Source organism: Diabrotica virgifera, chromosome 8, assembly GCF_917563875.1.
Source record: "Diabrotica virgifera virgifera chromosome 8, PGI_DIABVI_V3a".
In the NCBI taxonomy this organism is placed as follows: domain Eukaryota; kingdom Metazoa; phylum Arthropoda; class Insecta; order Coleoptera; family Chrysomelidae; genus Diabrotica; species Diabrotica virgifera.
In genome coordinates, this window is record NC_065450.1 from 91,728,126 (window position 1) to 91,739,733 (window position 11,608).

The 11,608-nt window shown below is 34.6% G+C and overlaps 1 long non-coding RNA gene across 1 annotated transcript; it reads right to left on the reverse strand.

The window, feature by feature from the left end:
* Positions 1-3,584: 3,584 nt before the first annotated feature.
* Positions 3,585-9,080, reverse strand: LOC126890033 (uncharacterized). Its single transcript, XR_007700259.1, has 3 exons — positions 8,795-9,080; positions 8,542-8,736; positions 3,585-3,732 (listed from the first exon to the last, which is right to left on the reverse strand). It is a non-coding gene; the product is annotated as an uncharacterized LOC126890033 (long non-coding RNA).
* Between the last annotated feature and the right edge of the window lie 2,528 nt (positions 9,081-11,608).

Below are 11,608 nucleotides of genomic sequence, written 5' to 3' on the forward strand. Positions count from 1 at the left end.
AACAAAAAAACTGGAGCCCGCCAAAGCATTTCTGAGGTTTACGGCGCCACTGTGCCGTAACGGTTACTTATATGAAAAAAATGCGTAGGACCTTATTTGTAGAGAGAATGGTGGTCTTTAATTCTGTATAAGTTTTGTTTCAAAAAAATGCATAGGTAATGAGAAAATCGTAAAAACATGCTCGCCAAGGGATAGGGGTACTTTCCGCAGTTTATTTTCAGGGATAGGGGTAGTTTCCTCAGGGATGTTGCAATAACCATATACATATATATTTATAAAAAACCCTATTGATGAAGCATATGCCCATATGGGCCAAAAAGCAAAAAAAAATTTTTTTCAACCACCCATTTTATTTTTTTTGGCTACAGGGGTTGCACCAAGAAATCGCTTTTGGTGTCCATACATGGATAATAAGAACGTGCACAAAATGATATATGAACCATTTTAATAAAGGGGAAGTGTGAGAAGGATTCCAAAACAATCACTTTCTTTATTAATTCTCGTTTTTTTTGGGGTGGTTCCGGGGAAAAATGGGGTGCATTATACAAATTTGTAAATAACATCAGTACGTGGGTAATCGCTGAAAGTTTTTTTTACTCTAGCATAGGTGGTTCAGATGGTATAAAAAGGGGTTTTTTAAAATGTAACACCCTGTAATTAAAAAATTGGCAATTGCCCTTAAATGAAACCTGTACCAAAAAATCAGCCACTTATTTTTGATTAATTGCCGCAGGGTTTCTTCTTGATTTCCATTACAGTCAGGGAAAAATAATTTTTTTTAAACATATTTTTTAAAAACTTGTCAACTTCGGGGCGCCACCCCCGCTTAACGGTGGGTGATAGACATATGCTGTTTGAAAATAAATAGTTGGAAATATAGTCTTCTTCATATTTCTATAAAAGAAATGTTTTGCAAAACGTACAGGAAAGGCTACGTTTCGCAAAAACCACAAATTACGTCCTTTAACGGGATGAAAAGGGGGCTCCGGGGCGAAATTGTTTAAGAAAAAGTTAGTCTCGTAATAAGCACCCCTTGATATACCAGAAAAAGATAAAACCGGACTTATGTTCATTTTGCGAGGTTCAAACGTTGCATTTAAAAGAACGTAGCGTACGACAACCGATATTTTTTCTTCGTGTGTAATATCTGGAGTAATATCTCCTATAATCTAAAATAATTGAAAAAGATTTTGATTGTTTTAATTAAAAAATAATAGTTCTTTTTATTCTTTCTCCCAATAAATTTATTATTTCATTCTGAATACCTATATATTATGCCTGGCTGGCGGAAATCTATAAATTGCGCTTAAGTGCCAATGTAATTTTTCATTAATCGTTTTAAAGCATATTTTATGTTGAAACAAAGTAAAGGACACGCTCAGCGCCCCCCCCCCCCCCCCCAGCATCCCGGCGGCGTATTTCCGACAAGAATCTACAGGTCGAGCAAGTCTCGTAAATTTCACGATTGCGAGCCACGCTTCACGCAACCGTGTTTGCGTACTTGTGTTTCGAGTTGCGTCAGTTGCGTGGTCGTGCGGAGTTATATTTACCAATTCGCGCAATCGTACTTGAGACGCTGTGTCAGGTGAGGTGTTTGAAAATTTGTGTAACTTGATTGCTTGATTCTGTGGTGTGAGTGTGAAGGTGGTTAAACTTTTGTTTTATTTTTTTTTGTTTTGTGTTTTTTGAAGATAACACAGAAAATACAAGAGGGCAGCATACTTTGCAAAACAACTGTTACAATTTGAAATCAACAATTTGTTAAGTTGTTGTCTTGCAGGTAAAAAAAGTGACTTTTTAAAAAAATTATATCTTGGAAACTAAAAATTATTTTTATTTATAATTGAAACATGTAAAAGTATAGTACTCTCAAAAAATTTTAGCCAAAAATATTCATTTTTGTAGAGTTGACTGCAATTTTTCAACAACAGCCCTTTTTTGCAGTGAGCAGCATAACAAGTCCAGTCTCATCTGAAATCAAAGTTTCTTGTAGTTTATACCTCTGGCTAGTAAATGAACAAAGGATTTTTTATTAGATGAGGTCATTTTTGTTTTATAAAAAAAACTACTTTAAAAATGAGAAAAATTGGGGTCAAAAATGTGTTTAAACTTATGTAAAATCTTCAAATTTAATTTTTTTAAATTCCTTCGTTCATATTCTAGCCAGAGGTATAAACTACAAGAAACTTTTTGATTTCAGATGAGACTGGACTTAGTTATGCTGCCAACGCAAAAAAACTTAAACTCTACAAAAATGAATATTTTTGGCTGAAACTTTTTTTGAGACTACCTACCTTAAGTACTATACTTTTACATGTTCCAATTATAAATAAAAATAAATTTTAGTTTTTGAGATATAATTTTTTTAAAAAGTCACTTTTTTTACCCACAAGACCTATGTAACCCCTTAAAAAAATGTTTGGAAGAATATGTTTGATGGCCAAGATGCATACATAATACATATATTTATAGAAGGAAAGTTCCTGATTTCTGTAGTATAATACATAATACCGAAGAGGAAGTAGCCCTAAGCGCCGGACTCCACTTGCGATTTGTAGTTGTGAAGATTGAACACATTCTTTCAAATAGAAGTCAATCCATGATTATTTAGTCATAAATGGATTGACTTGTATTTGAAACAATGTGTTCAATCTTCCTGATTACAAATCGCAAGTGGAGTGCGGCGGTAATAACACCAAAATATTCCATAGAAGGTACACAGACATTGAAAAATTCCTGGAATATCCCCGAAAACATGTTCCCTGAACATCCCAGGAAAATCCTGTGTCAGCATTTTAAACATTACCTGAATGTCTTATTGGAACATTCCATGAATGTCCACGAATGTTCTCTGGACATTCAAAATATATTTTGTAGACATTCCCTGGATATACCAGAAATGCAGTGATGAGCGCTCTAATAACCGGCAAAATAGCACAAAAGATGTATTAAGTAGTGAGATAAAAAGACATGAAACTAGTCGAGCTGGGAAATTTAGCGATATTAACTTATACATTTAGATTGTATTGATTTTGTACCACCTTCAGATGTATCAGACGAGTTTGGAAACTACCACTGTCACAGTGACAGTTTTAGTTGACATACTCCTCCGATATGTGTAAAGGTGGGATCAATATAACGTAAATTTAAAGGTTAATTTCGCTAAATTTCCCAGCTCGACTAGTTTCATTTCTTTTTATCTCACAACTAAATATGTTGCCCATATTTTGCCGGTTATTAGGGCACTCATCACTGTACATCCTTGCTGATGTGACAATACCTCCTATCTGTTTTTTCATGAGTTTTGTATGAGAGATGGAAAAACATGTTTTAAGGTCACCTCCTGTGTTCATATGTAAGTTTTGACTTGTTTTGTAGTTCATAGATAGTTTAATTTACTACAAAACAAGGCAAAAAATATCATATGAAAACAGGAGGTGACCCTAAGACAAGTTTTTAGTCTCTCTTACAAAACTCATGAAAAAACAGATAGGATGTATTATTACATCACTGACGATATGTGGCCATACCAAATAATACATCCTTGATAAATATAAACATTTTTATTGAACAAAATCTTTTCATACATTTCTTTAATGCAATTTACTGATATTCCTAAATATTTCAAAAAAAAATGTGTCACATTTGCTTTGTAAACCTTTCTTTTGCCTTTCGTAGCCACATATTCCGTTTCCTTCCTGGTTTTTTGTAGACCACTTCTCTCAGCTGATTCTAAAAAAATAAAATAAATGGTAATTTTTCTATCCTTTACAATTAACAATCAGAAGAAATATTATTTACAGATAATGATATGCATAATAATAATAGGTTTGTTCTAGCATCAGTTTGAAACCATCAGCGAATAGTGGACCAGCGCGAGTAGAGGGGATCGCACTGGTGACTGTATTATGTTCTTTTACTGACCAACTGTTTGCTGATGGTTTTTGACTAGTTTGACTGTTTGCTAGAACAAACCTAATAATAATGAATATTTTGTATTTTGACAATGACATCCGATGTGGAAGTCAAAACCATAGAGGTATATATTAACATAGAGTGAGCCTTCACTCCGCGCGTCCTGACGACAAGATCTCTTCGACTGGTTTGCGCTATCTCTTTCTAGCACATTGTACCGAGAAACTAAGATGACAGTAAGGTGTGAGTATAGGCACGGAAGAGGAGGACAACTGTCGCAGCTTACTATGCGTAAGAGTGAAACAGCACTAATCCAAAGAAAAAAGATGGTGTCGTCACTTCGCTTTGAATGACACTCTCTCTATGTCAATATATACCTCTATGGTCAAAACATTAATAAAATTATTTTTTCAAGTTAACTTTCACATGCGCGTCTTAAAATTGTACTTTTAATACTTATATCATAAATAACTATTAAAACTATCTTAAGAGGAAACAGTATCGATCAACAGGTAGCGAAAATGTGTTCCAAGATTGCGGCTGTAATTTTGAATATTTTTTCGAGATATTTGGCACACATATTCGTAATATAATAAAGAATGGCGGTACAGAGCCCAATTTGAAAAATATATTAATATGTGGAAATTACTCTGTAATTAAATACAATATAAAAAAACGAGCTTGTACCGCCATTAAGAAGAACAAAAAAATACACTTTCTTCAAATACAAGTTTTTTATCCGATTTTGTGTTATTTTGGAACTACTAAAATTTTTTATTTCATTAGTAGTTCCAAAATTACACAAAATCTAGGCATCGGATAAAAAAGTTTATTTGAAGAAAGTGTATTTTTTTGTTCTTCTTAATGGCGGTACAGGCTCGTTTTTTAAATATTGTATAATTACAGAGTAATTTCCACATATTAATATATTTTTCAAATTGGGCTCTGTACCGCCATTCTTTATTATTTTACGAATACGTGTGCCAAATGCCTCGAAAAAATATTCAAAATTACAGTGACAATCTTGGAACACGTTTTGGCTACCTGTTTATCGCTACTGTATTACCTTAAAACATTGTAATTTGCTAAACCAGTATATTTTACTCTACTACTACTCTACTAGCTACCTCATTTTCCACTGTTTCTAAAGACTTGTTTACATGGGTAGAGTTTTGAGGAGAGTAGAGTAACAGTAGTACTCTACCAAAAATGGCTTGATACCATTCACATGAGGAGAGTACAAGTATAGTACTGATGCTAGTATAGTGAAACCGATTTTTGTATTTTTAAACACTCTTGATTATAAGTGCACCTTAAATTCTTAATTTTTTGCTTAAGGCCGGCCATTGGTAATGTTATAAGTATAGGCGATCCCATCACCTTTATAAAGTACACCACTCATAATCTAGAGCATATATGTATACCGAAAAATGTTTAACCTACTAACAATATATCTAGCTAATTACAGCCATATTTTTGCTATCCTACCTGTTGTGTACTGTTTATAAAAAAATGTGAAAGTTTTGCTTTTTTCTCAATAAATATAAGAGCGTTTATATCTAAATTACTCAAGTATTTAAATGAATTTCATGATAAAATTTCGTCTAGCACTAATATATATGTAATGGAAGGAAGTAACGTTAAAAAAATGTGAAGTAATAAAGTACTTTTTGCGTGGTGTACTTTTAAAATAAATTTCTTCAATTAATAGAAATTGGCATGTGAAACGTAAATCTTGGACATATAATACGAAAAGAGTATAGGAATCTGTAAGAATCTAAGCTCTGTTAATGTAGCCATTATGTATAAGATGGCGCTACGAAAAAAATTATAAAAACCTAAAAAATTCAGGAGCGTAATGGCCCGTTTGAAACTTTCCTTTGGAAATTTCGGTATTTGACGAATATGAGTTTACTAGGGGTCCGGACAAATAATCCCCACAAATTATACCGGACAAAAAATCCCCACAAAAAGTCCCCACAAATAATCCCCGGACAAATAATCCCCACAAAAAATCCCGGACAAAAAATCCCCAAGAAATATTTTTGCCGAATAAAGTTGTCAAATGAATGCTTATAATCCAAGAATGCTACTAAAGATGAGAAATTTATACTGTCTGGCCGTCGGTACGTCCGACTGCGCATATAACTACTCGTCATTATGCCAGGTAGAATGACAAATGAGGTGTCGAATGAACGGTTATAATCCAACGATGGTACTAAAGATGAGCAATTTGGTCCGTCGGTCTGCCTGACCGCGAATATAACTCCTCCGTCACTGTACCAGATAGAATGACAAATGAGGTGTCGAATGAAAGCTTGTAATCCAAGGATGGTACTAAAGATAAGCAATTTGGTACGTCGGTCTGCCTGACCGCGAATATAGCTCCTCCGTCACTGTACCAGGTAGAATGACCAATAAGGTGTCGAATGAAAGCTTAAAACCAAGGATGGTACTAAAGATGAGAAATTTGACCAATGCTGTCTGTTCATCTGTCCGTCCGACCGCGAATGTAACCACTCCGTCATTATGCCAGGTAGAATGACAAATGAGGTGTCGAATGAACGGTTATAATCCAACGATGGTACTAAAGATGAGCAATTTGGTCCGTCGGTCTGCCTAACCGCGAATATAACTCCTCCGTCACTATACCAGGTAGAATGACAAATGAGGTGTCGAATGAAAGCTTATAATCGAAGGATGGTACTAAAGATGAGAAATTAGACGAAGGCTGTCTGTCCATCGGTCCGTCCGACCGCGAATGTAACTACTCCGTCATTATGCAAGGTAGAATGACAAATGGGGTGTCGAATTATTATATATTATAATACAAGCAATAAACTAATATTTAGATATTATTTACTAATTTATTTCAAATTAGCTTATTGTGCTCATGTTTTAATGAAATTAGCGCGATAATTCGATAAAATAAAATTATTTTGACATAATATTGCTCATCTTTAGTACCATTGTTGGATTATAACCGTTCATTCCACACCTCATTTGTCATTTTACCTGGCATAATGACGGAGTAGTTACATTCGCGGTCGGACGAACAGATGGACAGACAGCCTTGGTCAAATTTCTCATCTTTACTACCATCCTTGGTTATAAGCTTTCATTCGACACCTTATTGGTCATTCTACCTGGTACAGTGACGGAGGAGTTATATTCGCGGTCAGTCAGACCGACGGACCAAATTGCTGATCTTAAGTACCATCGTTGGATTATAATCGTTCATTCGAAACCTCAATTGTCATTTTCCCTGTTATAATGACGGAGTAGTTACATTCGCGGTCGGACGGACAGACAGCCTTGGTCAAATTTTTCATCTTTAGTACCATCCTCGGTTATAAACTTGCATTCGACACCTTATTTGCCATTCTACCTGGTACAGTGACAGAGGAGTTATATTCGCGGTCAGGCAGACCGACGGACCAAATTGCTTATCTTTAGTACCATCGTTGGATTATAACCATTCATTTGACACCTCATTTGTCATTCTACCTGGCATAATGACGGAGTAGTTACATTCGCGGTTGGGCGGACAGATGGACAGACAGCCTTGGTCAAATTTCTCATCTTTAGTACCATCCTTGGTTATAAGCTTTCATTAAAATACATAGACATTTTCATTCTAAAATAGACAATTAGACATATTTGAGTGATATAATTGTTCTTCCCTGGTATAATTTTATAATATTGGTACATGAGAAGTAGGTAACAATCTATGATGAACCAATATGCGAAATAGATTTCTCCAATACTTTTGGTTTAGATTTTACCACGAGATATGAGCACAGTATGTATCCGAGTAAAATTTTCAGCGAGACCACCTAGAAAATTAAAAGTTCGCACCTGATATATAAAATGATTTCGAGTCGTCTTAGCGAGGCCGCACTGTACTGATACCTCTCTGTACTGATTAAGAACCAAACTAAACTATATATCGGCCGGCTGTGCGGCCTCACTTAGATATCTATTGCGTTATTTCTCCGATAGAGGCAGCATCTCTCGGGAAAGAATCTTTTCTCTCTGTTGCACCGAAAGTAGGGGACCTCTCTTTCATACAACGGCCGGCCTTAAGCTCGTTTACTCCAAAGCCCCCTTTGCCATTCTTTCGACGATTTCATCCTCCGCAGCTTGCTGCAAACTTTTATTTCTGTAGTATACACTACCTAAATTCCATAAACACTGGTATTCGCCGTATTATATCTCTACAAGTTTTAAAGTTTCATCTTCGGTGAACTTCATTTTCACTATTTACACAAAACACAATTCCAGCCAGAATGACAGCGCCCCCATGTACTCTCCTACCTACTCTATTCTGCCATAATTGAGCGTGTTCCATGGGTAGAGTGTGCAGCCGAGTAGACATTTTGGCAGTAGTGGTGGTCATAGAGTAGTTACTTTGCCATAGGTTGCTAGTCACTCTACTTTAACTCCAACTATACACTCTACCAGCTATTCTACTGTGCTGAGCATTTTTACAGGTAGAGTTACTCTACTCTATCAAGTACTTGCATCATTACTCTACCCGTGTAAACAAGTCTTAAATCTACTGAATGAAAATCTACTTAATCTTAATCTACTCTTAATGAAAAATGTCTAAAATCATTTACCCACCTAGTATTATTGTAGAATTTAAGACAGTCCAGTGCCTTATAAATAATTTCAATATGAATATTTTTTCCTTTAATTCTCCTTTGATACCACTCCATTTTAGATTTTCTGGAACTTATTTCATTGTGTTAATAGCCCATATTTATTGAAGGAACCCAATCTGGAGATTGTTATTATCGATTAAGTCGGCTGGTTTTCCTATAAGATTAAAATGTTAACATCTTCAAAAATCGTTACTGTTGTAATTGTAACTTACCAGATATAAAATGATTACAGCAGACAGGACAGGAAAATTTTCATTTCGCTAGTAAAACCTGTACATTGTATTGCATTTAACCATTGTTGTCTCTCAGATACCTTATTTAGTTCAGTTTAAAAGTGAACTTTATCTTGACTTTATCACAATTACTTTGCATTTCACACTTCAAAACACAACACCAATGAAGCATATTATCTTTCTAAATTAATACTTCCAGAGAAGATGTTAAATTAATCTTTGTACAACACAAAATTACAAAGAAATACAACTAAAATTATCTAAAACTCATTAAGAACAGATAGAATAAGATTTATCTTTTACACTCAGTAACCATATTGATTTAATTTTGACAGCGTATGAATCAGTAGAAACGTTTAAATTTGGTAAATATAACTCCGCACGACCACGCAACTCGAAACACAAGTACGCAAACACGGTTGCGTGAAGCGTGGCTCGCAATCGTGAAATTTACGAGACTTGCTCGACCTGTAGATTCTTGTGTATTTCCGTTTACGTGTCCATTTCAAGACACTGCGGTTTTGAAACGGACACCGAAACGGTGATACATATCTAGTTCCAAAAAGGTGTTGATTTGAAAGCGCCAACCCCCGAAATGTGCACGGGTTTGTACCGAAACATGTGGCGTTGGAATTCTACAAATAAGTGCATAGAACTAATAGGTCTATTATCATTTGCCGTCTAATTTGTCGCAACTAAAAACTCCATCGAATATTATATAATTTATTTGTGAAAATAATATTATAAGATCTCGAAAAATCCGTGTATGTACAGTTACATCGATCGCTCGACGCAAAGATAGAGGCTTACCTTGTAGTGGAAGAATTCAATCAGGCAGACCTAGAAAAGCAGAATCCCAAAAAAGGAAACATAATATTTCATTAAACATTAAAAATAATGAATCTGTTGCAAGAAACATTAATACTATTGTTATAATGTACGTTTGTAAAAAAAATTACTTTCAAATAAATGTACCTATTTGTGTTTCATACTACATACTTCAAACATTTTTACACCATTAGGTATAACAAACCTACTCCTTTCTACCAATACCTCCTATATACCAATTTTATGCAAAATGACATATTTACATAAAAAAATTATGATTTTTCCCTCGATATCTAGCCTTCCTATTGTATGTTGCTTAGAATTAATCATGAACTTGGTTTTCTTAACGTTCATTCGTAGTTCATATTTTATACTGACTTGATGTAATATATTTAGGTACTAATCGTTGCAGTGCTTTTAAACTGTCTGCAAAAATAGCGGTGTCGTCTGCGAATCTTATGTTTTTCAAGGTTTCTCCGTTTATTGATATATCCTGTTCTTTCTCTGATATTCCTTCATTAAAAATAGCTAAATATATGTTTGCTGAACAATAATTGTTTAGCTGAAACTAAAATACGTTTTTAATATAACACTTTTAGTACCTACCTATATTGTTGTGCAATTACTACAAAATGTATACCTATCGTAATAGTTTATTTTGACAGGATATTTTGGCACTACTTTGAGTTTTTTGAACAATTATAAAGAAAAAAAGAAGGTAACTTTGGTAACAAAAAACAAAATTGTTTTATTTCCACAGATCCAATGAATGATAATTTGTTATTCTGCAGATAGGTGCTATTTGTGATAAACAGTTCAAATAAAATACAATAATGTTACAACTTAACACGTATTTGTGATAATTTTACGCGCGAAATTCTTTTACAAACCAGTGCGCATTTCAAAATTAAACGTCTTGAAATGGACACGTATTTGAAAGCAGATATACTCCGCCGTTTACGTGCCGATTTCAAAACTAGCCGGTCTTGAAATGAACACGTAAACGTAAATACGCATCCCGGCGACCGTGTGCGCCGCATACCCTGCACAATAGGTAAAGCCGCCTCTGCGAACTTCTTCAAATAACTTTTTCCGATATTTGTAACGCAAAGCAAAATATCGGTAATTTATCATGTTTTCGGATTAGCAGTAGGCCGCGTTTAGAATTAAAAAAATTCAGTTGAGTATCTTAAAAAAATGTGAACCTTCAACCTGTATGGACTGCAAAACTTCAAATCTGTATTTATTTTGATATGAATATCTACTTACAAGGATGGAATTGTTAACAAATAAACGACACAAACTTTGGTATTAAACTTTTACAATAATTAGACTAATTATTTTTAAAATGATATGATATTATGAAATTATGAACTATGATGATATTATGAAATGTAAATAAAAAATGGTCAAAAAATGGGGCCTTACATTACATTTTTTGGCGCATTTTGGCAAATTTGTCTAGATATTTTAGAGTTAGGTATAGCCTCCCCTATTGTAAAAATCACGAGCCGCCACTGGCCAAATGACAAATCATGTAGTAAGTAGGTAGTGTATAGGGCTTTTCATCGATTGTCATTTGTTTCGAGCTTCTGTCATGTGTCACATAATATTAATATAGCTACGTCATACGTCTTTGGTTTGTGTCATAGCCACCTTTACTTTACTATCCGACAAGCCAGTGCTGGCGCGTGACGTTGACCGAAAATACACAGCGTCAAATGCAGAATACAAGAAGGTCAGCCGCCACCTCTCGCTTGTCGCTCTGTACAAGCCATGAAGAGAAAAAGGCAACGTCGCAATTGACGACGTCCGTAGTCTGACTTTCGGACTACCGCTTTCGAAACTACGATTTTAAAGTACAAATTCTGGTAAAATCTATAGTATTTTTTGAGTCGAACAAGAAAATATTATTATTTAGAAGTTTGTACAAAATAATATTAAAAGTAATTCCTTGTAAGTAAC